The sequence below is a fragment of the Elephas maximus genome, chromosome 18 (assembly GCF_024166365.1).
Source record: "Elephas maximus indicus isolate mEleMax1 chromosome 18, mEleMax1 primary haplotype, whole genome shotgun sequence".
NCBI classification, from domain to species: domain Eukaryota; kingdom Metazoa; phylum Chordata; class Mammalia; order Proboscidea; family Elephantidae; genus Elephas; species Elephas maximus.
In genome coordinates this window covers 13,738,440-13,764,330 of record NC_064836.1, presented here as the reverse complement: position 1 = coordinate 13,764,330, position 25,891 = coordinate 13,738,440, and the positions used below count along the sequence as shown (strand labels likewise).

The 25,891-nt window shown below is 49.0% G+C and overlaps 1 protein-coding gene across 5 annotated transcripts in view; it reads left to right on the top strand.

Annotated features, from left to right (window-relative positions):
• Positions 1-1,524: 1,524 nt before the first annotated feature.
• Positions 1,525-25,891, top strand: part of PIK3C2B (phosphatidylinositol-4-phosphate 3-kinase catalytic subunit type 2 beta) — an 84,816-nt gene continuing 60,449 nt past the window's right edge. For 2 of the 5 annotated variants that reach the window (XM_049857897.1, XM_049857893.1), the window contains exons 1-2: positions 1,525-1,960; positions 20,182-20,275. The gene's annotated coding sequence lies outside the window, so the exon portion shown is untranslated. Of the gene's footprint in view, positions 1,961-1,993; positions 2,648-20,181; positions 20,276-25,891 lie in introns of those variants that run through there. The other 3 variants (XM_049857894.1, XM_049857895.1, XM_049857896.1) reach the window with 3 other exon arrangements.

Here is a 25,891-nt window from a genome sequence, read left to right as displayed (position 1 = left end):
TGGGGCAGTTCTACTCTGTCCTATAGGGTTGATACGAGTTGGAATCGACTCAACAGCAGTGGGTTTTTTTTTTTTTTTTCCAAAACACTTGCCCAGATCTCATCTTGTTTGAGGACAAAACAATATCCCAAGAAATCCTTCTGGGTCGTGAACTCACTTTTTTTTATTATTCTCTCCCCCATGAGGAGCCTTAGTGGTACAGTGGTTAAGAGCTTCGCTGCAAACCAAAAGGTCAGCAGTTCAAACACACCAGCCACTCCTTGGAAACCCTGTGGAGCAGTTTTACTCATGAGTCACAATCTACGCCACAGCAACGGGTTTGGTTTTTGGGGGTTCTTCCTCGTGAGGGAACTTCCTCGAGTTATTCGAATTCCCTTCCCCATAAATAGTTATATCTTTACCGAGCTCCAGTCTTTTCCAATTTTATGAATCTAGGATGACTTTAAAAAAAAAAAAAGGATGACTTTTAATGATTTTCTCCTGGAGAATTGTGGTTTGTTGCAGAGTTTCCTATCAATGAGGAAAATTTAAAATATGTTTTTTTTAAAGGCCTTTCTGACTCTCTCTCTCTCTCTTTTAATTCTAGTGAACCAGAGACAGGGATAACAGCATCTTAACAAGTATTTCCTTAAGGCAAGGGAAAGCAAAGGCTGGCAGATGTCTCCCCGGCTGGGGAGTTCTGGGTACCTCAGGAAGGTGGGTTTCCTAAGACCCTGATGCCTGAGGGGGATTGCAGAGGAAGGGAAATATCTTCCTAGTCTGACTGGCAAGGAAGAAGGGCAAGGGCTTCGGGGGAAAAAACATTCACGCTTTGAGGGAACTGCTTTGAGTCCAGAGTTCATAGCTATTATGCAAACCATATGCAAAGGAATGCTGGCCAAATATTGGCTTCTTTTGGGTGGAGGCTTTAGGAAAATTCTCCTAATGACTACTGTTCAAAGAAAGGTACATGGAGTCTAATTTAAAAAAAATTATTATAACATGTTGTATGAAAGAGGGCTTTTCTTTCCCCCCCTACCATAGTTGGGTTGTGGAAGCCTCTACCCTTCCATCCCTCCCCACCCTCATACATACACATTTCAGGTTTGTGGGCTCCTACTCTCTGGGCCTCAGGTAGGAAGACCCACTTGGGAGAACAGAAAACCAATCAGACTGAGGGTGTAAAGCAGATCCCCCCGACTCCCACTCTCAACCCCAAAGTGGGGGCCCTTTCGGGCACCGCTATCGCAATTCTAGGGGAAAATTCCTCGAACAAATAACTGGACCTCAAAACTCTAATTTCCAGCAGAATTATTGGCTTTGGTTTGGCACAGCCAAGGGTTTCCAGCAGGGAAAAGTAACGTCCATCTGCAAAAATCCGCACCCAAGTGGCAAGTGGAAACCTTGGCGCGGGTATTCCCAGAGCCCAAGCCCACGCCAGCGGGCTCCCCTTCCCCACGCCGCGGCAGGGCGGGCGCCGGAGGGGCGGGGAGCAGAGGTGGAGGAGGTCCGCTCCCGGGCGGGGCCCGCCCCCGCGCTCTCGGCCGCTCGGGGCTGCGGGCTGGAGCCGGCGGCCGGGCGCTGCCTGTCAGGCAGGGTCGGGCCGAGCCGGGCCTGGGCGTGCAGTGCGCCGGGTCTCCGGGAGATGGCTTCTCCCCTCGCGCCCGCTTCCCCAGCTATTGTCTCACCCGGGGTTGCCTGACTCTGCCAGCTCGCGCACGCTCTCGGCCGAGAGGACTTGTTTTCTTTTTTTCCTCCAAGCTGGTCCTATCGCCCTGTCCTGCGTCTCCCACTGCCCTGGGGACTCCGGGGCCGGCGCTCGCGCTGTGAATCCCGGAGCGGGGAGCTGCCCGGGAGGAGGCGGGCTGCGGCCAGCCCCAGCCCGCTGGTGCAGGAGACGCCCGGGGCTGCAGAGCGAGCAGCCCACGTCGCCCGGCACACGACACGTCTGGTCTTGCAGGAAAACCCGCGGTGAACACAGGTAGGGGACGCACCCAGCCGTGAGCATCCCGGCTCTGCAAATTGCCGGCGGAGTGGAGGGAGGGGAGGTCAAGACGCTGTCTCCAACATGGCAACAGGAGAGGTGCAACAATGGGAAGAGCGCAGGGTTCCCCGCGGCTGCCTGAGCCGCGGACCCCCTGGGGGCGAGAGCCACCCCCCCGCCCCCGAACCCGCGGCGCAGAGCAGGTTGCGAGTCTCCAGCCCCCGCTCCAGCCGTTTCGGGGCGTCTCGGGCCTCCAGACACCCTCTTCCCCACCCCCTTTGCTCTAAACACACTTCCTGGCTCCCAGCTGCAGGGAGGCTGAACTAACCGATGGCCTTAGGGTTTGTTTGTTTAAAACAAGAAATAAAAAGCAAAACCTGTCCTGGAGCTGGGGTGGGGCTTTTCCTTGCAGTGGGTGAAAAATCAGCCTCTAGCCTGGGAAGGAGAGACATTTTTAAGCCAAGCAGAGGATGGAAGTGGCTTCTCCCTTATAAGGATACTGCAGCAAAAGGAGAGAGCTTGGAAAGGCGAGAGGGACCCTCAGGCCGAGTTCCGGCGCCCTCAGGGAAGGCTCCGCTCTCCTGGCCTGTACTTTTCTCGTTGTCAGCTTCCCACAGCGGAGGCTTCGGTGTTGGGAAGCAATCGTAGCAGCAAGCCCAAGTGTGGCTGCCGAGCTGAGGTCGGGTGAGATAGGGCCGGGAGCCCAGGGGCTTGGCAGGATCCTGGGTTGTGGGAAGAGGTTACCAAACGCGTGTGGCTAGTTAGTGCACACACCCTGGTTGGCTGAGGTTGTAGGGTGTGTGTGGTGGGGGGTCGTCTGTGTCCTTCATTCCTCTTCCTCCTTCAGGCCAGCCATCTCTCCCTCTATCTCCACCGCCTTTTGGTGTGCCTGACCTCCCTGCCTCAGTCCCACCAGCCAGGCTTGCCGTGGACTCTCCATTGTCTCTGGCTCCCCCAGAGGTTTTTTTCTCAACTCCGTTGGGGAGTTTTGTACCCTGGGCTCGCTGGTCCCAGCACGGCGACAGATTCTTTAGTAGGCTCCCAGAAGTGGGGCAACGCCACCCCGCCTTCTCTCTCTAAACTACCTGCCTCTGGGATGTGGCCAAGCAGATGCAAGCAATTTGCAGTAAATTCCAAGCCTGGATGAGTGGCTGAATGAAAACTTACTCTGCTGCTCTAGTAGGCCTTGGAAAGATACTAGGAAGATAAATGGCTCAGGCTGGGGCAAGCCTGACCCCTGTGGACACCGCGGACTCCAGCTGCAGATCTCAGCATGGAGTTTAGGAGCCCTCAGAACTGCAGCTCCAGCAGAGCCTGGCTGTCCCATCTGGGGTTGTGTCCATGGAAAAATTAAGTCGAGGTACATTTTATAGCTCTGCCTGGCAGCCAATATCTGAGGAGACCATGGCTCTGAGCTGGAGCCTCAGACCAAGGCTGTGGCTGCTTAGCCCTTGGGTGAGCGTGGGGTTTGATTTCCATGGCTCCCAGTTTACTGCCCATTGTGCATGGGTGTGTGTGTCTGAATCTGATCAAGCTCAAAACCCTGGCCAGAAGGGAACTTGCCCATTTCACTCCACTGGAAGCATTAGTGAAGGAGGGCCAAGGGGGTGTTCTCCCGGTGAGTTTATCTGGGGCCTCAGGCTGCTCCCTGGGGTGCTCCTTTGGACTTGAGGGGGAAGGCTGGAGTGCCCCTGGTCTTTTTCACAGGGCTTTGAACCAGATAGGTCAGGTTCAAACCCTTGCTGAGAGTTTGCATTTCTAACAAGTTCCCTGCTGAGAATTTGCATTTCTAACAAGGTCCAGGGAAGTTATACATAAGGATTACCTGAGAATCTTGTTAAAATGCAGATTCTGATTCAGTATATCTGGGGTGGAAATGAAAATTCTGAGCAGGGAACTTGTTAGAAATGCAACTTCTTGGCAGAAGTTTGAACAAGACTGAACTGGTTCAAAGCCCTGCTCTGCCATGACCTGGTCATGTGGATTCTCTGCCTCACCCAGGTTTGGGCTCAGCATGGTGCTTTGCAGGTGTCTTACATCTGTGGTCCTGCAGGGGACACTGACTTCTCTGGGCCTGCAGGGAGAAAAATGAGGGGTCTCTCTTCCCTTTGTGGGTTTGTAACTGCCCATGAACTTCAGGATCCTTATGCTTCCAGAAGGTGAACTTGGAACTGGAGTGGTAGAGAGAACCGTGGGTGGGCTCAGCATCAGGAGGCCTGGCTTTGAATCCTGCTGTGTCTCATTTCCTGGCTGTGAGCGAGGACAACTTGTGGAACCTGAGACTTAGTTTGCATGTCTGTAAAACGGGAAAAAATAATACCTGTGGCTCACAGGCTTGTTTTAAGGATGAAGTACCCTGAACTCGGCGAAATCATATGTGCGATGGCACTCTGGAAACTGCAGAAAAAAAAGAGTACCACGTAAATGTTGGCTGTTAATCCCGAGTTTAACCTCGGTAAGAAACGAGGCAAAACTGGGAGGGGGACGGGTAGGGTGGGGGGTATGGAGTAGAGAATGAGAGCTTATGTTCCGGAGCTTTTCCTGAACATGGGAAAAGTGATATGACAATATCATGGTAACTATTCCTTGGATATTTCTCTTTAAATAGAGTTGACAGAATGGGAACTGGAAGAGAAAGACAGACTGCTTAATGGGACTTGTAAGGAACCGAGGAGGGGCAAACAGCATCCAAAGGCTGGCTACTGCCTATAGACAGGGCAGTGCTGGGCGGCAAGTAACAAAATAGCGAAGCTCACTGATGTCAGACCGCCAGTAAGTGACAGCGGGGGGAACTGAAGCAGGCACTCACACTCCAGACCCTTGACGCCATTCTCAGGAAGATACCCGGTCATGGGAGAACAGAAGGGGCCAGCGGGGTTGGAGAATTCGTCCATACTGGATTCCTTGAATGCCTGTGAGACGTCACCAGATTGGAACATACCTTAGATGAGAAACTTTTCAAGGATGGGCGCATGTTAAATCAATTTCTTCCGCCCGGCTCCAGTCCAGCATAAAAAATCCAAACCAAACCTGTTGTCATCAAATCAGTTCCGACTCATGGCAACCCCATGTATTACAGAGTAGAACTGTTCCATAGGGTTTTCTTGGGAGGAAACCCTGGTGGCGTAGTGGTTAACTGCTATGGCTGCTAACCAAAAGGTTGGCAGTTCAAATCTACCAGGCGCTCCTTGGAAACTTTATGGGGCAGTTCTTCCCTGTCCTATAGGGTCGCTATGAGTCAGAATCAACTTGACGGCAACGGGTTGGGAATCTTTATGGAACCAGATCACCAGGCCTTTCTTTGTGGTGCTGCTGGGTGGGTTGGAACCACCAACCTTACGGTTAGTTGCTGAGAGCAAGCCATTTGCACCACCCAGGGACCACTCCCAGTCCAGCATAGTACCTCCTTAATTCCTAGTTGTTTGGGGGCCAAGGCACATGTGTGTGAACTCCTTGGACTCCCACCTTACCTACCTTTCTATGCTTTTTCACTTACATCCCTACCTTTAGCATAAGGAGAAGACTTTGGAAAATCAGGTGAAGTACTGGGCAACTTTAGTAAGAAATTTGGACTTAGGGATCCCTGGAAATTGAAACTAGTTTCTTTTCTTTCCTTTTTATTTTTATTTTTATTTTTATATTTGCTTTATTTTGCTCTTACAGAATGAAAATTGGACTATTCTTGCATTTGTTGTGAGTACAGGAAGCGTTAGAGCTGGAAAAGACCTTGGTGATCACTTCCCTTAGAAGTGACTCTCCCAAGGTCACACGGTTGCTAGCACTGCTGGAACTTTCCACCTGCTCCACAGGCCACAACATGACCAATGAAAGGACCCATCCTTGGGCACTTTAGAATTGTGCGTTGACCCTATCAGTGGCTTCAGCACATTTTCATTGTTGGGAAATTCTCTACTCTCAGAACACTGGTGATGGAATTCACTGAGCCAGCATCACCACCCTGGGGAAAGACTGAGGATATCATTTGCTGTTTGGGGAGCAGAGGCCCCCAAGGTGTGAAGAAAGACTAGGAGAGAGGTTCTCAGTAGTCCTGAGGCAGAATAGAGAACCCAGGGCTGAGACATCCTTAGCAGTTTACTCCTTCCCCTTCCTGAGAACTCCCTGTAGAAGATCTCACCTAGCAGTGTCTACCCAGGATTTCAAACAGAGGCCAAAGATCATTTGCCTAATGGGAGACCCTTATCCTTCCACCTTCACTTTATCACTCTTACTACCTTTCCTTCTTCCTGCAACCTTCCTGTCTTCACCCTAGCGCTGTGACACCAACATTATCATCGCTGTAGGTTTCTCCCTGGTGGTGGTTTCTTTTCTCCTCTGCGCTTTTTCCTACCACACTTTGTGCCTGCTTCTAAGTCTCTGTGGGTCCTGTTCTGGAGGTTAGACTGCATTTCATCTTCTCTCCCTGTGTCCTCCCCACAGTGTAGGTGGGCGCCAGGCTTAAGAGCTGCTCTGCGCACATGACCGGCTCCCCGTCCCCATGCCTGGCTAAGCCGGGCCCATGACCGGCTCCCCGTCCCCAAGCCTGGCTAAGCCGGGCCCATGACCGGCTCCCCGTCCCCATGCCTGGCTAAGCCGGGCCCATGACCGGCTCCCCGTCCCCAAGCCTGGCTAAGCCGGGCCCATGACCGGCTCCCCGTCCCCAAGCCTGGCTAAGCCGGGCCCATGACCGGCTCCCCGTCCCCAAGCCTGGCTAAGCCGGGCCCATGACCGGCTCCCCGTCCCCAAGCCTGGCTAAACCGGGCCCATGACCGGCTCCCCGTCCCCAAGCCTGGCTAAGCCGGGCCCATGACCGGCTCCCCGTCCCCAAGCCTGGCTAAGCCGGGCCCATGACCGGCTCCCCGTCCCCAAGCCTGGCTAAGCCGGGCCCATGACCGGCTCCCCGTCCCCATGCCTGGCTAAGCCGGGCCCATGACCGGCTCCCCGTCCCCATGCCTGTCTAAGCCGGGCCCATGACCGGCTCCCCGTCCCCAAGCCTGGCTAAGCCGGGCCCATGACCGGCTCCCGGTCCCCATGCCTGGCTAAGCCGGGCCCGGAAGGAATGTGGTTTGTGTGGAGGCATCCTCTCTGGGCAAGTCTTTTTCTCCCTCTTTTTCATAGACTGTTGGTGCCCTTGGCAGCAAGCCAGAACGCATAAGAAAGGAAAAGAGTAGAGAACCAAGGAGATTTCATTTTGAGGCAATGCTACGGGTTGCTTCGCCAAGTAGAGGAGATAGATGGCAGCTGTTCTCGTCTGAGGTCACAAACTAACCTGGAGCCCAGAGAAGAGTAGTGATGGAACCCTTCAGCTATTGAGACAGCTCCTGGAAGCCCTCCTTTTCTGAAAATACGGCATCTGCCACATTCGTGGCTTACTGTTCTGTTTTCCAGAGGGCAAAGGAGGTTAAAGTGACGAGGAGCATCATTAACCAGTTGTTGCTGAGTTGACTTTGACTCAGGGCGACCCCATGTATGTGAGTAGAACTGTGCTCCATAGGGTTTTCAGTGGCTGATTTTTTTGGACGTAGATCACCAGGCCTTTCTTCCAAGGCACCTCTGGATGAACTCAAACCTCTAACCTTTCAGCTAGCAGCTGAGCGTGTTAACCATTTGCACCACCCAGGAATTCCTGAAGCACCATTGTTGTTGTTGTTAGCTGCTGTCAGTTGATTTCGACTCATAGCAGCCCCACGTGACAGAGCAGAACTGCCTCATAGGGTTTCCCAGGATGTAATCTTTACGGGAGCAGATCTCCACGTCTTTCTCCTGCAGAGCTGCTGGGTGAGTTCCAACCACCAACCTTTTGGATAGCAGCTGAGCTCTTAACCATTGAGCCACCAGGGCTCCTTGGAGCATCATTAGAGTGGATTTAATTATAACCAAAAAGGAGATATTGTTTGCAAATTAGATCTTAAAAGAACTTGGGAGAAGACAACTGCATTTTTCCAGAGAACATTATAGCTAGGGATGTCAGATTTCCACTCTGGACTTCAAGAAGGTAGGTTTTTTGTTTTTGTTTTTCTTTAATCAATAGAAAAGAGAGATACAATTCCCTAGCAAGAGAATTTGAAAGATAGAGTGGTTCCAAAGGGTTGGCAGATTCTCAGAAGTGCAGTTTTGACTGTGCTGTTGCAGATGACCCCAACAAGGAAGGCAAAAAGGAGGCACTTGAGCAAAAGTTCAAGTACAGAGGAAGGCAAGAACACATGATGAAGAATAGCCACTGGCATTGAGTGCCCGTCCACCTGTGACTTTTTTATTTTGTTTTCCTAAATTTTATTGATTGTTGTTGTTGAGAATAAAAAAAAAAAAAAAAATGCCAATTCAACAGTTTCTACATGTACAATTTAGTAACACTGATTACATTCTTGGAGTTGCGCAACCATTCCCACCCTCTTTTTCTGAGTTGTTCCTCTATCGTTAGCATAAACTCCCTGCCCCCTAAAGTTCCTGTCTAATCTTTCGAGTTGCTGTTGTCAGTTTGATCCCATATAGATGGTTCTTAAAAGAGCATAATGCTCAAGGCAGACCTTTTTTTACCAGTTAAGCTAAACAATTGTTTGGTTTGAAGATGACTTCAGGCAATATTTTTGGTTTAAGTTTTAAAGATTATCTCAGGGCAATAGCGTTAGGGGTTTGTCCACCCTCCATGGCTCCAGAAAGTCTAGAGTCCATGAGAATCTGAAATTCTGTTCTGCATTTTCCCCCTTTTGATCAGGATTCTTCTGTAGAATCTTTGATCAAAATGTTCAGTAATGATAGCCGGGCACCATTCAATTCTGTTCTAAGGGCCAAGGAGGCAGTTGTTTATGGAGGCAATTAGCCACACATTCCATACCCTCCTTCAGTTCCTGACTCTCTGTCTTCCTCTGTTGTACCAGCTGAATAGAGACCAATTATTGTGCCTCGGATGGCTACTTAAGGCCCCAGGTACTATGAAACAAACTAGGAGGTAGAGTAGAAGCGCTAAAGTTTTTAGGCCAACTAACTGGGATGTCCCATGAAATCATGACCCTTAACCTCCAAAGGAAGGAACCAAATCCCACGAGGAGTTTGGTCGTACATACGCAGCCTCAGCAGCCACCTGTAGCATTTCACACATAATCTTAGTTACCACCCCTAACCAAGGAGGAAATAGGTGAAAATGAAATTAATATCTCTTACCCCTTTACAGATGAGGAAACTGAGGTTTAACAAATTAAGGAACTTGCCCAAGGTTGTACAACTAATTAGAGAAGAGCCAAAGTTTGAATCTCAGTCAATATAGCCCCAGACCTGAGTTCCTTGTATGCTGTGCTGAAGAGATCTGTGAGAAAAAAAGGTCAGCAAGGCCAAGTCCTGAATGAGGTGGGGCTGCCCCAGGAGCCAGAGGGCAACAGATAGGGTTCTTAAAGTCATCCTTGGAGGAGGATGTAATCACTAAGGGATAAGTCTGTCAGATAATGTTTAAAAAAAAAAAAAAAAATTCATTCAACAAATGTGTTTTGAGTGCTTTCAGTGGCTAGGACAGACAACCTTCCAGAACTTACCATTGAGTGGGGAACACAGACCAGTAAATAGGCTATGGTGGGTGGAGCTAGGGGTGCCTTGTGAACTCATTAAATGGAGCATTTTGGGTAGCCTGACTTCCTGGAAGAAATTGCTAGCTGAGATCTGAACTATGAGTAGAAATTGGGGTGGGGTGGGGGATGAAGCGAGCAGTGAAAGACGTGAACTGAAAGTGGTTTAATCTGGTCAGAGCCATCTGAAGGAGTTTGGACTTTATTTTGTATTCATTCATTTATTCAACTTTTGCGTATTGAGTACACGCTATGTATCTAACGCTCTACTAGGTACAAAGCAGTGAAGAAGACAGGTAAATTCCCTGTCCTTGTGGAGGTCATGTTCTGAGAAAACTTGGTTCACTAAGAATAAATTAATGCAGGCTTCTTCACTTTAATGACAGGGACTCTGTACTGGTAAATCAGGGAGTTACCTGTACATACACTCTGCTAAACTTGAGGAAAGTTTGAGAGGAGCTTTTAGGATATTCCTATGGATAATATAGGGTGGAGACAAAAGGCGGATTAAGTAATGCTCGGGTGAGTGTTCATTTGGAGTCCCTGGGTAGTGTAAACTGTTAAGATGCTCAGCTGTGAACTGAAAGGTTGGTGGTTAGAGTCTACCCAGAGGTGCCTCAGAAAAAAGGCCTCCAAAAAAATCAGTCATTGAAAAATTATGTTGAGCACCATTCTACTCTGACACACATGGGGTCGTCATGAGTTGGAGTCGACTCGATGGCAACTGCTTTAATTGTTCATTCAAAAACGTTTCCAGTGACTATGCTCATTCACTCATTCAATAATTGAGAGACAGTATAAGGTCAGCACACTGTTTAAGACTATGGCTCTGGAGCCAGGTTGTTATTGGGTGCTGGCAAGTCAGTTCTGACTCATAGTGACACCATGTGACAGAGTAGAACTGCTCCATAGGGTTTTCTTGGCTGTAATCTTTATGGAAGCAGATCGCCAGGTCTTTCTCCCATGGAGCTGCTGGGTGGGTTTGAACCACCAACCTTTGGGTTAGTGCTTAACCGTTTGTACCAGGTTACTTGGATTTAAAACCTGACTCCACCACTTACTAGCCATATGACCTTGGGAAAATTACTTAATTTATCTGCATTTCCGTTTTCTCATCTGTAAGATTGGGAAAATAGTAGGAGGGGTAGGCTGATCTGAAAATTGAGTTTATTAATTTGAGTTAATCATTTGAGTTAATAATGAGCTATTTAATGCCTGATACTGAAGATACTTAAGGGGGATTAGCAGTAAGTGGTAGTTGTTACAATTATTTTATCATCCCTAGATAGCAAGTTTGTGCTAAACCCTAGAGATACAAACTTTGAATTCAGTGCGGTACTTGACCTTGAGAGAACCACATTGTACCCTGTGTTAGTCATCTAGTGCTGCTATAACAAATACCACAGTGGATGGCTTTAGCAAAAAGAAATGTATTCTCTCACAGTCCAGTAGGCTACGAATCCCAATTCAGTGTGCCAGCTCCAGGGGAAGGCTTCCTCTCTCTGTTGCCTCTGGAGGAAGATCCTTGTCATCAACCTTCCCTTGGTCTGGGAGCATCTCAGTACGGGAACCCCAGGTCCAAAGGATGCGCTGTGCTCCCGGCACTGCTTCCTTGGTTGTATGAGGCCCCCATGTCTCTCTGCTTGCTTCTGTCTTTTATATCTCAAAAGAGATTGGCTTAAGACACTACTAATCTTGTAGACCTCATCAATATAACTGCCGCTAATCCATCTTATTACATCATAGTGCTAGGATTTACAACATATAGGGAAATCACATCAGAAAGATAAAATGGTAGGCAATCATACAATCATACAAGGGAATCATGACCTAGCCAAGTTGACAGATATTTTGGGGGGACACAATTCAATCCATGACATCCACCCTTTGGCCCCCCAAAATTCATGTCCTTGCCACATATAAAATATATTCACCCCATCATATTATAGCAAAAGTCTTAAGTCAACTCCAACTCCAAAATCCAAAAATTCTTCCTCACTGTGAAATCTTGAATACGAGTTATCTGCTTTCAAAGGTATGATGGTAGAACAGGCACAAGGTAGACATTTCCATTACAAACGGGAGAAACTGGAATAACAAGCACCAAGCAAGTCAGCAGAACATATTACATTAGCCCTGAATGGGGTGTTTTTGGAAGCTTTGGAAATAATCCTCTGTTCCCTGAGACGATTTACACAATGGCCTTGCCCTTCAGATTCTAGGTATTAGCCACAATCTCCAGATTCTAGGTATTGGCCACGCTCTCCAGATTACTGAGTGGAGGCTCCTCAGCTCTGGGCTTCAGCTCCGCCTTCCAGGCTCAGTGGGATGGCAACTCTGCTCCCTTGGCTTTAGGCACACCATTCTCCTCATCCGAGTGGTGACTCCACCCTTAGAAACACCAGAGGCCACGGCTCCACCCTTTGAAACCCCAGAGGTCATGGCCATACCTTTTGAGACTGAGGCAGCTCAGCTTCTTGTGTTCCTTGTCTCTTCAGCTTCTGCTTCCTGGTTTTTGGCCTCTTGGCCCTCAGCCTCATGCCTGCATCTGCCCTGCTGGGCCAAGTGTCCCAAAGCTCTGTAGCTCCACTGTAAAGTGCCTGGAGACACCCCACTCCACCAGTATACTTTGGCGAGAAGGCTCTGAGCCCTCTTGCTCTGTGGGTCAGCAAGCCTAGCTGCACCAATAACTGCCCAGAGGCACCCTACTCCGCCAGAAAGCCTTCTACGAGCAGGCACTCAGCTCTCTTACTCCAAGGGTTGGCTCCAGTGCTGCCTGGCACTGGTCTCCTGTTTCTGCTGCTGCTGGTTTTCTGCTGCTTCCAGTTCTCTGATGCTGCTAGTCCTCTATCCATTCACAGTTTCAAAACCACTTCCAGATTTTAGGTATCTGTTAGAGCAGCACCCCACTCTTGGTACCAAATTCTGTCTTAGTCATCTAGTGCTGCTGCAACAAAAATACCACAAGTGGATGGCTTTAACAAAAAGAAATATATTCTCTCACGGTCTAGTAGGCTACAAGTCCAAATTCAGGGCGCTGGCTCCAGGGGAAGGCTTCTTCGCTCTGTTGCCTCTAGAGGAAGATCCTTGTCATCAACCTTCCCTTGGTCTGGGAGCATCTCAGTACAGGAACCCCAGGTCCAAAGGATGCACTCTGCTCCTGGCACTGCTTTCTTGGTTGTATGACATCCCCACGTCTCTCTGCTCACTTCTGTCTTTTATATCTCAAAAGAGATTGGCTTAAGACACTACTAATCTTGTAGATCTCATCAATATAACTGCTGCTAATCCATTTTATTACATCATAGTGATAGGACTTACAACATATAGGGAAATCACATCAAAAGATAAAATGGTAGGCAATTATACAATCATACAAGGGAATCATGACCTAGCCAAGTTGACAGATATTTTTGGAGGACACAATTCAATCCATGACATACCCAAAGAGTACAGGTAAATGGATAAGTTTCTTTATGGACTAGGGGTAATCTTTAACAGTGCATCTGTTAACTCAATATGACCCTACTAAGATTTGGCTGCTGCAAGTGTTTGTAATCTTAGGCAGCATTTCATGGAAGTTTAGGATCTAGGACCAGAGTGCTTAAGAATCTAATAAATGCTATGGGGTGTTGTCTTAGTTATCTAGTGCTGCTATAACAGAAATACCACAGTGGATGGGTTTAACAAAGAGAAATTTGTTCTCTCACAGTTTAGGAGGCTAGAAGTTCGAATCCAGGTGCCAGCCTTAGGGGAAAGCTTTCTCTGTTGCCCTGGAGGAAAGTCCTTGTCATCAGCCTCCTGGATCTAGTTACTTCTCTGTGCAGGGACCCTGGGTCCAAAGGATACTCTCCTCTCCTGGCTCTTTGTGGAAATGAGGCCCCCTCTCCTCTCTGTTCCCACCTCTCTTTTATATCTCAAAAGATTTGACTCAAGATACAACCTAATTCTGTAGGTTGTGTCCCATTGCTGTTAAGTTGATTCCAACTCATAGTGACCTTGTAGGACGGAGGAGAAATGCCCCATAGGGTTTCCAAGGAGCGGCTGGTGGATTTGAACTGCCAACTTTTGGTTAACAGTCAAGCTCTTAACCACTGATTTACAACACATAGGATAATTGCATCAGATCACAAAATGGAGGACAACCATATGATACTGGAAATCGTGGCCTAGCCAAATTGACACACATTTTTGGGGGGGACAAATTCAATCCATAATAGATGTCCACCTGGAAAAATACACCACAATTTTGCCTTCCTCATCCAGCCTCAGAACCTCTGATTCTACAACAAGGAGGCATTAGGTCTTCCTCTCCTCTGGGTTGGTCAGACCATTCCCAGAATGCAGCATTTAACAGCTCTGTGCTGAGCACGTACCTTGTATAAAGGACTGTGCTAAGCATGGTGGGGAGACAGAGATATATGAGATAATCTCTCTAAGATTAATGGGCTAATGTGCATGAAAGTGCTTTGTAACTATAAATACCTGCAGAAATATAAGTTATTATTTTTATACTAATCACTAGTAAGGAAAATACAAGAGAGGTTTAAATGTGGAATACACGTTAAACTTTTAGAGATGTTCAGAATTGAGCAAAGTCACTTTCAGTCATAGGAGATGAAAGGAGGCTCTTAAGAAGAGCTGGTTTGTAGAGGGCAGGCCAGAGAGCATTCCAGATGAACACACTAGCATGAGCAAAGGTTTGTAGGAAAACTTGGGAACCTAGAGAATGGCTAATAACTAATTCATCAGCATGTAGGGGACTGGCTAGGACTCAGTGTGGAGGGTCTTGAGCACCTGCCGTGGAAGAGGAGAAACAGAGGGATTTTCATCTGAAGAATGACTTGAGTAGAGCTGTGCTGTAGAAGATTGTCCTGGCAGTGGAGGGCAGCAACTCTAGGAGGGTCACCAGGGGAGAGAGACTAGTTAGGAGTCTGTCTTTGTTACCTAAAGCTGCTATTACAGAGATACCACAAGTGGACGGCCTTAAACAGAAATCCATTCTCTCACAGTTCAGGAGGCCAGAAGTCCAAATTCAGGGTTCCAGTTCCAGGGGAAGTCTTTTTCTCTCTGTAGGCTCTGAGGGAAGGCCTTTGTCATCAATCTTCCCCTGGGTCTAGGAGCCTCTTGGCGCAGGGACCCTGAGTCCAAAAGACACACTCCACTCTTGGCGCTTCTCTCCTGGTGGGACGAGGTCTTTCTCCTCTCTGTTCAATTCCGTTTTATATCTCAAAAGAGATTGATCCAAAATAGAACCTAATACTGTAGATTGAGTCCTGCCTCATTAACATCATAGAGGTTATGATTTACAACACATAGGATAATCACATCAGATCATAGCATGGTGGATAACCACACAATACTGGGAATCATGGCCTAGATAAGTTGACAAATATTTTGGGAGGACACAATTCAATCCATGACAGAGGCCATTGCAACAGTTTTGTAAGAGAAGGGAATAAGTGTTTTTCAGTGCCTAATAATGTGCTTTATATAGGTGATTTCATTTAATGACAGGTAATAATGGTAGCCCTGGTGGCACAGTGGTTAAGAACTCAGCTGCTGCTAATCACAAGTGGACAGGTCAAACGCACCAGGTGCTTCTTGGAAACTCTCTGGGGCAGTTCTACTCTGTCCTATAGGGTCACTATAAGTCGGAATCAACTCAACAGCAATGAGTTTTAATGATAACTGGAAGGAGCCGTGGTGATGCAGTGGTTAAAGTGCTTGGCTGCTAGTTGAAAAGTTGGCAGTTTGAATCCACCAGCAGCTCCACAGGAGGAAAAACCTGACAATCTGCTCTCGTAAAGATTACAGCCTAGGAAACCCTATGGGGCAGTTCTACTCTGTCCTATAGGGTTGCTGTGAGTTGGAATTGACTTGATGGCACTCAAGGACAATGATAACTGGAGGTCTCTGTGTGGCTCAAATGGTTTGCCCTCGACAACTAACCTGAAGGTTGGTGGTTTGAACCCAACCCTGGCAAAACCTCAGAAGAAAGGCCTGGTGATCCATTTCCATAAAGATTACAGCCAAGAAAACCCAATGGAGCAGTTTTACTCTGTGACATGTGGGGCCGCCATGAGTCTGAATCGACTCCACAGCTGTGGGTTAATGATAACTGGATAACTAGATGAGGAATTGCCTTCCCTGAAGCATTTTAAGAGCGAAGAGATGGACTGGTTCTGGCTTAATCTGGAGGGAATGCTGGAATGGAAATCCGAAGACTTTGTTTTAGCCCTGCTTCTGCCACTGACTAGCTGTGTGACCTCAGACAAGTCATTTCTCCTCCTCTGGTCATTGGTTACCTTATCTACAAAAGTGGGGTTTTGTTTGTTTGCTTGCTTCTTGCTTGTGTTTTTATTGGGCTGGGATGGTGAAGAAGCGTTTGTGTGTAGAGGGGGCAAGGGGTTGTACCAGAATAGCCACCAACGTGAGCTCGAACATTCTGATGTGATGTGTCTGGTCTCCAGGTCAGGGTGGGAAAGAGAAAGTGTGAACCTGGGGCTCAGACAAGTTTCGGTTTAACTCATGAGTCTATCATTTACTAGTTGCGTGATGCTGGGCAAATGACTCAGCCCTTTCCTGTTGCCTAGTTTCCTCATCTGTAAAACGAGGATAATAATATCCACCTTTCAGGGTTGTTATGTGGGTTAACTAAGACAATAATAATAAAAAAAAAAAAGACAATACCTGGCACAAAACACCAGAAAGGAAAAAAAAAAAGGCTTCCTTCCTTCTATTTTGTGTTATTCACATTCATCTAGCCTTGTACCTCCTTGTTCCCTTTCACCGAAACATAGTGTAATGCCCTCCTTCCATTCAGGAGGCTGCCGTTTCCCTGGAGGTCCTCATTTGACAGACCCAGTGATGGCATTTCACCATGGTGCCTGCATGTATGGTCATGCCCTGGCTACACTCACCCCACTGTAAGCAATGCCAGCTAATCCCAGCTGGGAATGGCCTCTGACCATTGCTAACCTGGTAGACCCTGAATGAGGCCAAATGGGCAAGACCCCATGAAGATGGTGCTGGTGGAATATGAGTGTGCCACCCTGTGCCCGGTGGGTGGCTGGACCCTCGCTGAGGATCCCGTTTGCTGAGAGGAGGCTTGAACTCTGTGTTACTTAGGCTGGGAGATTACTGTTTTCCTTAGAATCTTCCTGTGCAAAGAGGGTATATCAGTCTCCGAGGGCTGCAGTAACAAGTACCACAAAGTAGGTGGCTTGGGATGACAAATTTATTATCTCACAGTTCTGGAGGCTAGGAGTCCAAAGTCGGGGTGTCAGCAGGGCCGTATTCTCTCCAAGGCTCTAGGGGAAGATCTTTCTTGTCTCTCCCAGTTTCCGGCAGCCACAAGTGTGGCGGCTAGAACGTACCTTCATCTGGGCTTCTGTCTTCAGGTGGCCATTTTCCCTCGCATGTGTCCTCTCTTTTATAAGGATACCATTCATGTTAGCTCAGGACACGCCCTATTCCAGTATGACTTCCTGTTAACTGCTAACATCTTCAAGGACCTTATTTCCCAGCAAGATCATATTCACAGGTACTGGGTGTTAGGACTTCAATTTATCTTTGTGGGAGGACACAATTCAATCTATAACGGGGAGAGAAGGGATAGGGGACAGGAGAAAGGGGTCAGGCCATGTACAAAACAGCATTATAACTAATTGATGGGCTCCTTGGTCTACCCCCAAGACAATTCCTTCTTTGAAAATCTTCACAACCCCTTGATGCAGACATGCAAAATGGTTGTTTTAATGCCATCTAAGACGTGTTGCTCTTGTCCCTGGGACACCAGGGCCACCCTTTTAATCAGCCATGTGACACAACTGAGCATCAAAGTGTTGAAGGGACACTGAGAGTAAAAGAAGTGTGGAGAGATTGAAAGGGTTAGTCCCCTGAGGATCTTGAGTTGGGATGGAAAGAGAAGGAGAAAGAGAGAGCAGGAGGAAGGGAAAGGTGCCCTCAGCCATCTCCATGGTTTTTGAGGCCCTGAGAGCCAGACGGATGGTGTCCCTGTGTGGTACAAACAGTTAACTTCTTACTGCTAATCGAAAAGTTGGAGTTTCAAGTCCACTCAGAGGTGCCTTGGAAGAAAGACCTAGTGATCTACTTCTAAAAAAAAATTAGCCATTGAAAACCTCATGGAGCACAGTTCTATTCCGATGCACATGCAGGTGAGTCAGGTGTTAATATGTCATAGAACGTGAGTAGTCCATCCAGACTGCAGAGCAGATGAGTGGGGCAAAGGGCACTGAAACCTGCTGCTGGGGCACATCTAGGAGGTGATCAGTCTGGGGTGGGGAGCCCTGGCTGGGGTCTCCTCTGGTCAGCCACTACTAGGACCACTGCTTGCTGCCCCTCCCCAGGTCCTTCCCCAGGGTTCCCGGTGGTTTGGGGACTCAGGGGACCCTGAAAGGCCATCTCAAGGAGTATCTCATTTCTTGGTTCCTTCTTAGGGTACTGCATCCGGAGTGGGGTTTCTCCTTTGGTCTGCCCCTGGGTTCTGTGTCCTTGACTGACCCAGAGCAGGATATCCTTCCGGCCTGGTACCAGGAAAAGTGGAGGCTCCCAGCTTGGGAACTGTGTGGCTACTGGTGTGTGCCTGGGGCGCCGCCTGGGTCAGGCTGGGATAAGAATAGCCAGGGCCAGGGGCCAGAGGAGCCTACGGCTTAAAGGGAGAGGCTGCCTGATGGGCAGCGCTGGGGGGACTCATGTTAGGGAGACGTTTAAGAGATTCCTGAGGCTTAGGAGCTGATACCAGGGGAGACCATGGAGAGGCACAGCCTACACTAGAGATGTACCCGGCCTAGAGCCGTACCCAGCCTACTTTACTGGGTAATTCCTCCCAGCACCTCTAGAAATCACCCTACTGTTTCCAGAGCCAGTTGGGTTGGGCATTACCCTCCTCACACTCTTCTTTTAAAATGCAGATATCCCTGGGAAGGATTAACACTTTGGTCTCCAACAGCTCTGTGTAAATTAGTATCAGATTTTTTTTTCTGGGCTGAGAGATGGGGGCTGCTTGAGAGCTGGTGCCCCTTTCCTTTCCCACCAGGGCTTCTCCACACCTCTCTGACTTAAGAAATAGCCCACTGACCCTGGGGCCTGTAGGAAGGCCTGTGGCCTTTGGGTAAATGCGCTTTTGGGGCTCTTCTGTCTGGAGCTTCCTTCCCTGGCATTCTCTGTCCCCGGGTGCTCTCCTGACCTGCTGGGCCCACCCCAGCATGCTAGAATGTGGAGAAGGAAGAACTGTTTGGGAAGGTCTGGAGCTGCCCCACTGGAGCTGAAGTGTTCTGTTTTCCTTTTTCTTTCTGGTTAGCTGTTCAACCTTCCATATATGTTTCTCATACTCCTTTGCCAGTGACACTAAGAATGTGGCCTCGTAGGGTCTAGGCCAGCTTCCTTTCCTCAGGAAGCTGATGAGGGAGTGCGTGGTGTGTGGTAGTGTGTGTGTGGGTGTAGGGGAGGGGAGGAGGGTCTAAGGAGTGGGAGATATTTAAGATATGGAGTGTGGGGCAGTGTGCATGGAGGAGGGCGTGAGGGGTGTAGGAGATGTGGGGTGTAGGGCAGTGTGCTGGGGGAGGGCATGAGAGGTGTAGGGGATGCGTGGGGTGTGGGCTGCCTTGGGGAAGGTGTGAGGGGTGTGTGGGTGTGTGTGCGGTTTGTGTGAGTTGAGGACTTTGCATCCCTGAGAATGACTGTATCTATCAGGACTGTCTTGATTTTAAGAGTTAACATCAGTAGAAGATATTCTGCTGTATCGTCAATGACATGTCTAGGCTGCTGTTTTAGGAACTGTGGTGGCAGGGGAATGGTGGGCAGGGCTTGTGGACAGACATGTGTGCAGAGCTTCCCCACCTGAGGGAAGGAGTTTGCCTGAGGCAAGGTGTGGGGGCTGGGGCGCCATGCTGGTTCCCACAGTTGGTGGCTCGGCCTTTTTCTGCTTGACTTCCTTAGGCGGCTCTCCTCAGAGCAGAGCAGGTGGCTGTCAGCAGCCGGCAGCCCACCACCCACACGGCCAGGCCCTGCCCATTGGTTCTGCATCAGGGCTTAAAGGCGGTTACCCCCACTCTTCCCACAGATAGTACTGCCTCATGGGACTGCTTGCACCTCCTTCTCTGTCGTATGTATGGAGGAGCATTTTGGGTACTGATTCCCCCAGTTCTTCCTCACCCCAGGGTTCTGGCACATCTGCATAGAACTTCAGGGAAAAGCACAGGGTCAGGGCCAAGATGACTTCTGAGCATCACCTCCATGTAGCCTTCCCCACACGGGCCTATGGACCTGCCCAGCTCTGCAGTGGCTCCCAAGTGAGACCCAGGGCCAATCACCCTTAGTTGGCCTCACTCTACTCATCTGTAATGTAAAGGAGGGCCCTGTCATGGAGAGGAGAGAGAACCTTTCAGATGTCTAAGAAAGATACTACCAGAAAACAGCCAAAGAATTGTTATAACTGAACGAATTAGAGACATTTGGTAAAAAGCACTGGCCTCCAGCCAGGATGTCCTTCTTCTGGAAGGTTGCCTCACTAGGCTTATTCGATGCCCTCTGGGTTAATCCCATGCCTCTGCAGTTGCCCTGACATACATCCCTATCCTCTTGCCATGGGTTGCCCATAATTTGAAGCTCTTCTCAATGCTGCCTTCTTGCCCCTTGCAGACACTGATGGGTTAGCCAGCCCAGCTGAGGACAGGGGAGTCGGGACCGGAGCAGGAGAGGTGGATCCAGAGCTGCCTCTCATCTCTTTCCTCTGGTGAGTCCTCTGGGCAGAGCAGAAATTTATTGGTATGTTCTGCCCTCTCTTTGGTGCCCTGGCTGGATTGGACGTAACTTATAAAAGGGCAAGCATGAGGGGAACAGCTGTGACCTGCTTTCTGAACTCTGTTTAATAGGCTGGCCTCTTCCAGAGAGTTTTCCCAGCCCACACAGGAACCCTGGAGAGTGGGACTCCAAAGGGCAGGAGCTAAGAAAGGTGAACCTAGGCTGGAGATCACAGGGGTGGCAGTCTGGGCCTCACAAGAGACCTAAGTTTTCAGGAAGCAAACGGTGTGCAGTGAAGCAAAGCTGAGAAGGAGGATGGCAGATAGGGGCGGCAAGGACTAATGAGGGCTGCTGTGTCCCCATCTCCAGCTCTACCCATTTTCTTAAGTCTTCCTTCCTTTATACTTCATGGGATCTACAGTGTCTTCAGAGAGATGAAGGCTTCCTAGACTTTGCTCTTTGGAAATTTCCATGGTTGTTTTTCTGACTGGGGGTGGGCTGGTATGAAAGCTGTGTGTGAAGAGGTTTCCTCAGGTGTCCCCTTAGCCAGAGGCTAAGAGTGGCAAGGGGAGGTCACCTTGAGAGCTTCTCTCTTCCTTCCCACTGTCCTGTCCACCCTTGTCTGGAGAGCCAAGGAGGCTGGAGTAGTAATCCTTAACTGTGATGCTCCTCAGAGGGAACCTGAGGCTGAATTCATCTCTGAGGGCTGGTTCTTGAGGGTGCAGTGGGTGAGGGAAGAGAGGAGAAAGCTGGAAGTGTGGACCAGACAGAGAGGAGTTGTGGCTGCTCTGGCTCCTGGGATGATTCCTGGGTTAGAATCCACACACTGCCAAGCCCTTTCTCCCTCTTTGCCAAAGGTTCCATCCAGTCAATTGCCAGTTCTGGTTCCCAGCCGTGAGATCTAAATCGTGCGCTCTGGGAAGGAAAGTTTTCAGAGGAGCCATGAGCTGCCTCACCTCTTCCATTCCTGTCTTTCCTCATACTCAGATTCCAGAATCTGCAAGGTGTGTGGTGGGAGCTGTATTCTTTATGGATTCTATGTCAGTGTGTGTGCATGTATGAACGGAACCAACAGTGCAAATAGTTTCTGAGCCTGGATCTACAAACTCAGCTGTCTAGAACCAAGTCACACAGGACCCTAGCACCTGCCCCCTGGTTTCCCAGGACCCAGAAAGCCCTTTACTAGGCTCCTGTGTCCACTTTGGCTTCAAATTAGTAGATCATCCAGGGAAGGGCCAGCAAATAGGAGGGTTTGAGAGTAAATCCCAGTAGGAAAGGCTTAGCCACGTGGGGCAGCTTTAATTTGGCCAAGAGAATGCTCAGCAGGGATGCATGAGTGGGAAGAAAACACAGCAGTTCTCCTCTGTCTCCACATGTTTGAAATTAAATGAGAGATACACAAAGAGAACGTAGGTTAGATAAGAGAAAGGCCTTATTGGTGCATGTAATTTAGTAATGGGCTGACCATCAAAGAAGCTTATGTTGATGTGTGCTGTTGAGTCGATTCCAACTCATATCAACTCTATAGGATGGAGTAGAACTGCTCCATAGGGTTTCCTAGACTATAATCTTTATGGGAGCAGATCGGCAGATGTTTTCTCCCGGACAGTGACTGGTGGCTTTGAAGCTGGGCACTTTAACCATTGTGCCACTAGAGCTCCTAAATAAGCTTATCTAATCAAAAAACCTGTTACCGTAGAGTCGATTCCGACTCATAGCGACTCTACAGGACAGAGTAGAACTGCCCCATAGAGTTTCCAAAGAGTGCCTGGTGGATTTGAACTGACTTTTTGGTTAGCAGCCGTAGCTCTTAACCGCTACACCACCAGGGTTTCCGAAGAAGTTCATAAACCCGTTGCTGTCAAGTTGATTCTGACTCATAGCGACCCTATAGGGCAGAGTAGAACTGCCCCATAGTGTTTCCAAGGAGCGTCTAGTGGATTCGAACTGCCAACCTTTTGGTTAGCAGCTGTAGCTCTTAACCACTAGGCCACCACGGTTTTTGAAGAAGCTTATAGAGGTGTATCAAACCTGTAGGTTTTTAGTAAGGAAGCAAGAGTCAGATGCACACCTGTTTGAAGCAGGGATCTGGCTTAATTGGCCTTCCTCACATAGCTTCCAGCTTGGCAGGAGGAGAGTGTGCCGATACTCCCTGTGAGAGCTGCATCTGTGGGTGGGGAGAGGTGGGTGTGTGGGAGGGGAGCCAGGCAGCAGGTCACAGTGTGGCTGTGGTGCGGAGAGTGGGGAATGCTGTCCCTCACCGCAGAGCCAGCTGGATTTTGGGTGTGGGTGAGTGTTTGTGTTGTGGGGTGGGGGATAGGGCCAGGGGCCCTCTCTGAAGAGAAAACCCTGGAAGCTAAAGGAGTTCAGGCCTGTGTCCTCCAGCTCCTTGACCCTATCTGTCCTGAGGAAAGGTGCTCAGGGTCCCTTCCTAAAACAGCCTCGTAAGCTGAGTCCTACTCCCTTTATAACGCTACCAAAAGGTGAAATGACCAAGGCCAGGGTCCTGAGACCCTCCCCGTTTTTCACTATGATGCTTGAGAACGCTCTATTTTTCTTGCCCAGCCAAGATGGGCTAAGACATGTAGTGCCTCCTCTCTTTATGCCCCAAGAAAGGATTGAATTATTTATGTGTGTATCTATTGTAAGCTCCCTGGAAATGTGCCACGGTCATGTGGCCATGGAGTCCCTGGGTGGTGCAAATGGTTAACATGCTTAGCTGCCAACTGAAAAGTTGGAGTTTTTAGTCCCCTCTGGGGCGCCGCTGAAGAAAGTCCTGACGATCTACTTTCAAAAGGTCATAGCCTTTGAAAACCTTGTGGAGCACAGTTCTACCCTGACGTACATGGAGTTGCTACGAGTTGGGGTCTGCCGGGTGGAACCTGGCACATGACTGACACTCAGCACTCACTGGGATCCAACTCTGTGGCTCAGGATGTGAGGAGGAATTGGCCTAGATTTAATCTGGTCTTCCAGTCCCAAGCAGAACAACCCTGATGTGGTGCCGTCCAGCAAGAGCAGCAGAAAGCTCTCTCCGCCCCCACTGGCCTCAGTGGTGGCCCCTGGGGCTCCTCCCTCTCTGGCACTGGGACTGAACAGAGGCAGCTCCACGGGAGGGTCTGCCTTCTCCCTGCCCCACCCTTTGACTCTGACCCATTGTGTGGCTCTGCCCTGGCCCCATTTCCTCCCCTGCCAGCCTCCAGCCATCTGTTGGCAGCTGTGTGGACTGAGTGTGGTGCCTGGTGCTGCTTGGACACTGGCACCAGCCGGCTCAGCCATAAACTTATCATCTTCCTTCACCAGCTGGCTGCCAGTTCTCTTTGGGGTTCCTTTCATTAGTTGCCTTGTCTTCCTGAAAGTTTTGGAGCCCTAGTCTGTGGGGTCAAACCTGGCTGTACTTCAGAATGGCCTGGGGGCTGCTGAAACACAAGTCCAGGGACCCACCCTACTGAATCAGACCCTCCAGGTCAGGGGCCAGGAATTTCTGTGTTAAAAAAAAAAACTTCCCAGGTCACCATTGTGGTCATTTGAATGCGGACTGCATATTTAATAACAATATTGTGTCAATGTTAAATTCTATGGGTGTGCTAACGGCATTCTGTTTATATGAGAGAATGCCCTAGTCCTTAGAGACTTAGGCTGAAGTACTTAGAGATGAAGTACTTGCAGCTTAGATTCTAATGGTTAAACAGAGAGAGAAAGAAAAGCAAATGTGGGGAAATGTTAACAATTAGTGCCTGCAGGTGGTGAAAGGAAGCTGGCTGAAAATGACCTCTCAGATCATTTCCATCTGCTCTCCGAGAGGTGGACGTTAGAAGAGAAACACAGCCCAGGCCACCGAGGCACACAACTCCGGGGGGCGCCATTCACACTGTTTACTTTGTTGTGGTCAGGGGTGTCATTCACATAGGGTACAGTGTGTGGCCCTGCCTGGAATTGTAGGACATAGCAGAACTGGCCCCAGCTATCGCTTCCAGAATGGGCCGTGTGGTAACAAAGGTCCACCCCTCGTCCATTCTGGACCTACTTGTATATATGCTTTTCCCAGACTCCCTAGTAGCCCTTGAGATTGAAGGCACAGAGCATTTTCTAATTTGTTGACTGGGCAGAGGCTGAGAGAGAGGGACTTGGATTAGTAGGAAACGTGAGACACTGATTCCTAAAATACTTTGTTGCCCCCTCAGGAAAATGAACTGGGGGGCTTGAGTTTTTAGAGGGAGGTGGCTTGCTCTGACTCAGGATGTTAGGACTTGTTACTCCTACCTTTCCCCTTTTGGAGTCCCCCTGTGCCCAGCTGCAGTTCTCTGAATCTTCACTTCCCCTTAGGGGCTGCCTCTTCCTGGCCGGCCTACGGAGGACGCTGTTTGCCCTGTCTCCTCATCGCATCCCATCCCGCAGCCTCAGAGAGCTGAGTCTTTTGGAAGGAGCAGCTGCTAGTGTGGCCCCGGGCGTGAGATCTGTCAGTGGCTGGGCCTCCTTCTCTGCGTGGCTGACAGGCAGTCTGGTGGCGCCCTGGCCCAGAGCCAGGGGGACGGTGGTTAGAGTGGGGTAGCTCGGTTTTCCTCCGTCTGAATTCCAGTCTGGGAAGAGCCACAGGAGTGGGGCCTACTGGGTCACCCTTGGCCTTTCTTCTCTTTCCTTCCAGGCATTTGACTTGGAATTCCTCTGAGAAATTTTACTTAAGGGAATCAGTGGTTCCAAACCAGACTCCCAGAGCTGGACGGCACTTTGTGTGGTCCTCTTCTATGTCTGTCTACCAGCCCTTATAGATGCCACGCCCACCCAGTTGGCTGAAACCTGGTCCCTTGTTTAAAGAACCCCAGAGAAGGATACCACCTGTTCTCTGGTCACCCATCTTCATGTCTAAAAATTCTCACAGAATCTAAAAGGCTGTACCCTTACATTTCTGTTCAAGTAAATTTTTCTAGGTCGAAATGAAGTGGACTTGGAACTTGAGGTGCTTACAGTTTAAAGGAGATGACAGATTGAGAAATTTAATTTTGAATAAAATTTTAAGACTATGTTTGAGATGTGTACAGTTTGGTATTGGGAACATAAGGAAGGGGCCATTATTCAGTCTGGGGGTTCAGAAAGGGCTTCCTGAAAAACATGATATCTGAGAAAAGTCTAGAAGGGCAAGTTAGTCACACGGGCAGAGAGAGGTGGGAAGGCATACCAAGAAGAAGGACGAGCTTGAACAAATCGCAGAGGTATCAGATACATGGTAATGAATGGTTGGAGGTGAGAGAGAGATGGGGGCAGGAGATAAACACCTTGTAAAGGAATCAAATAGAGAGGCTTGAAGGGTTTTAAGTAGTGAGTGATGTACAGGGAGTCCCTGAGTTATGAGCGTCCGACTTACGAACAACTCATACTTAAGAATGGACTGCCATAAAAAAAAAAGCCTGTTATATGAAAAATTCACTACATACAACGGTTCATAATAACGAACGCACTACTTTGTGACACTTATGAAAATGTCGCGTGGTTTGAAAGTGTCTGAGTGTTTTACATGCATAGAAAGATAAAATATATACTATATACTAAGACAAACATTTGACTGACACTAAATAAGAGTCATATGTACTTGTTCTAACTTACCTGCAGA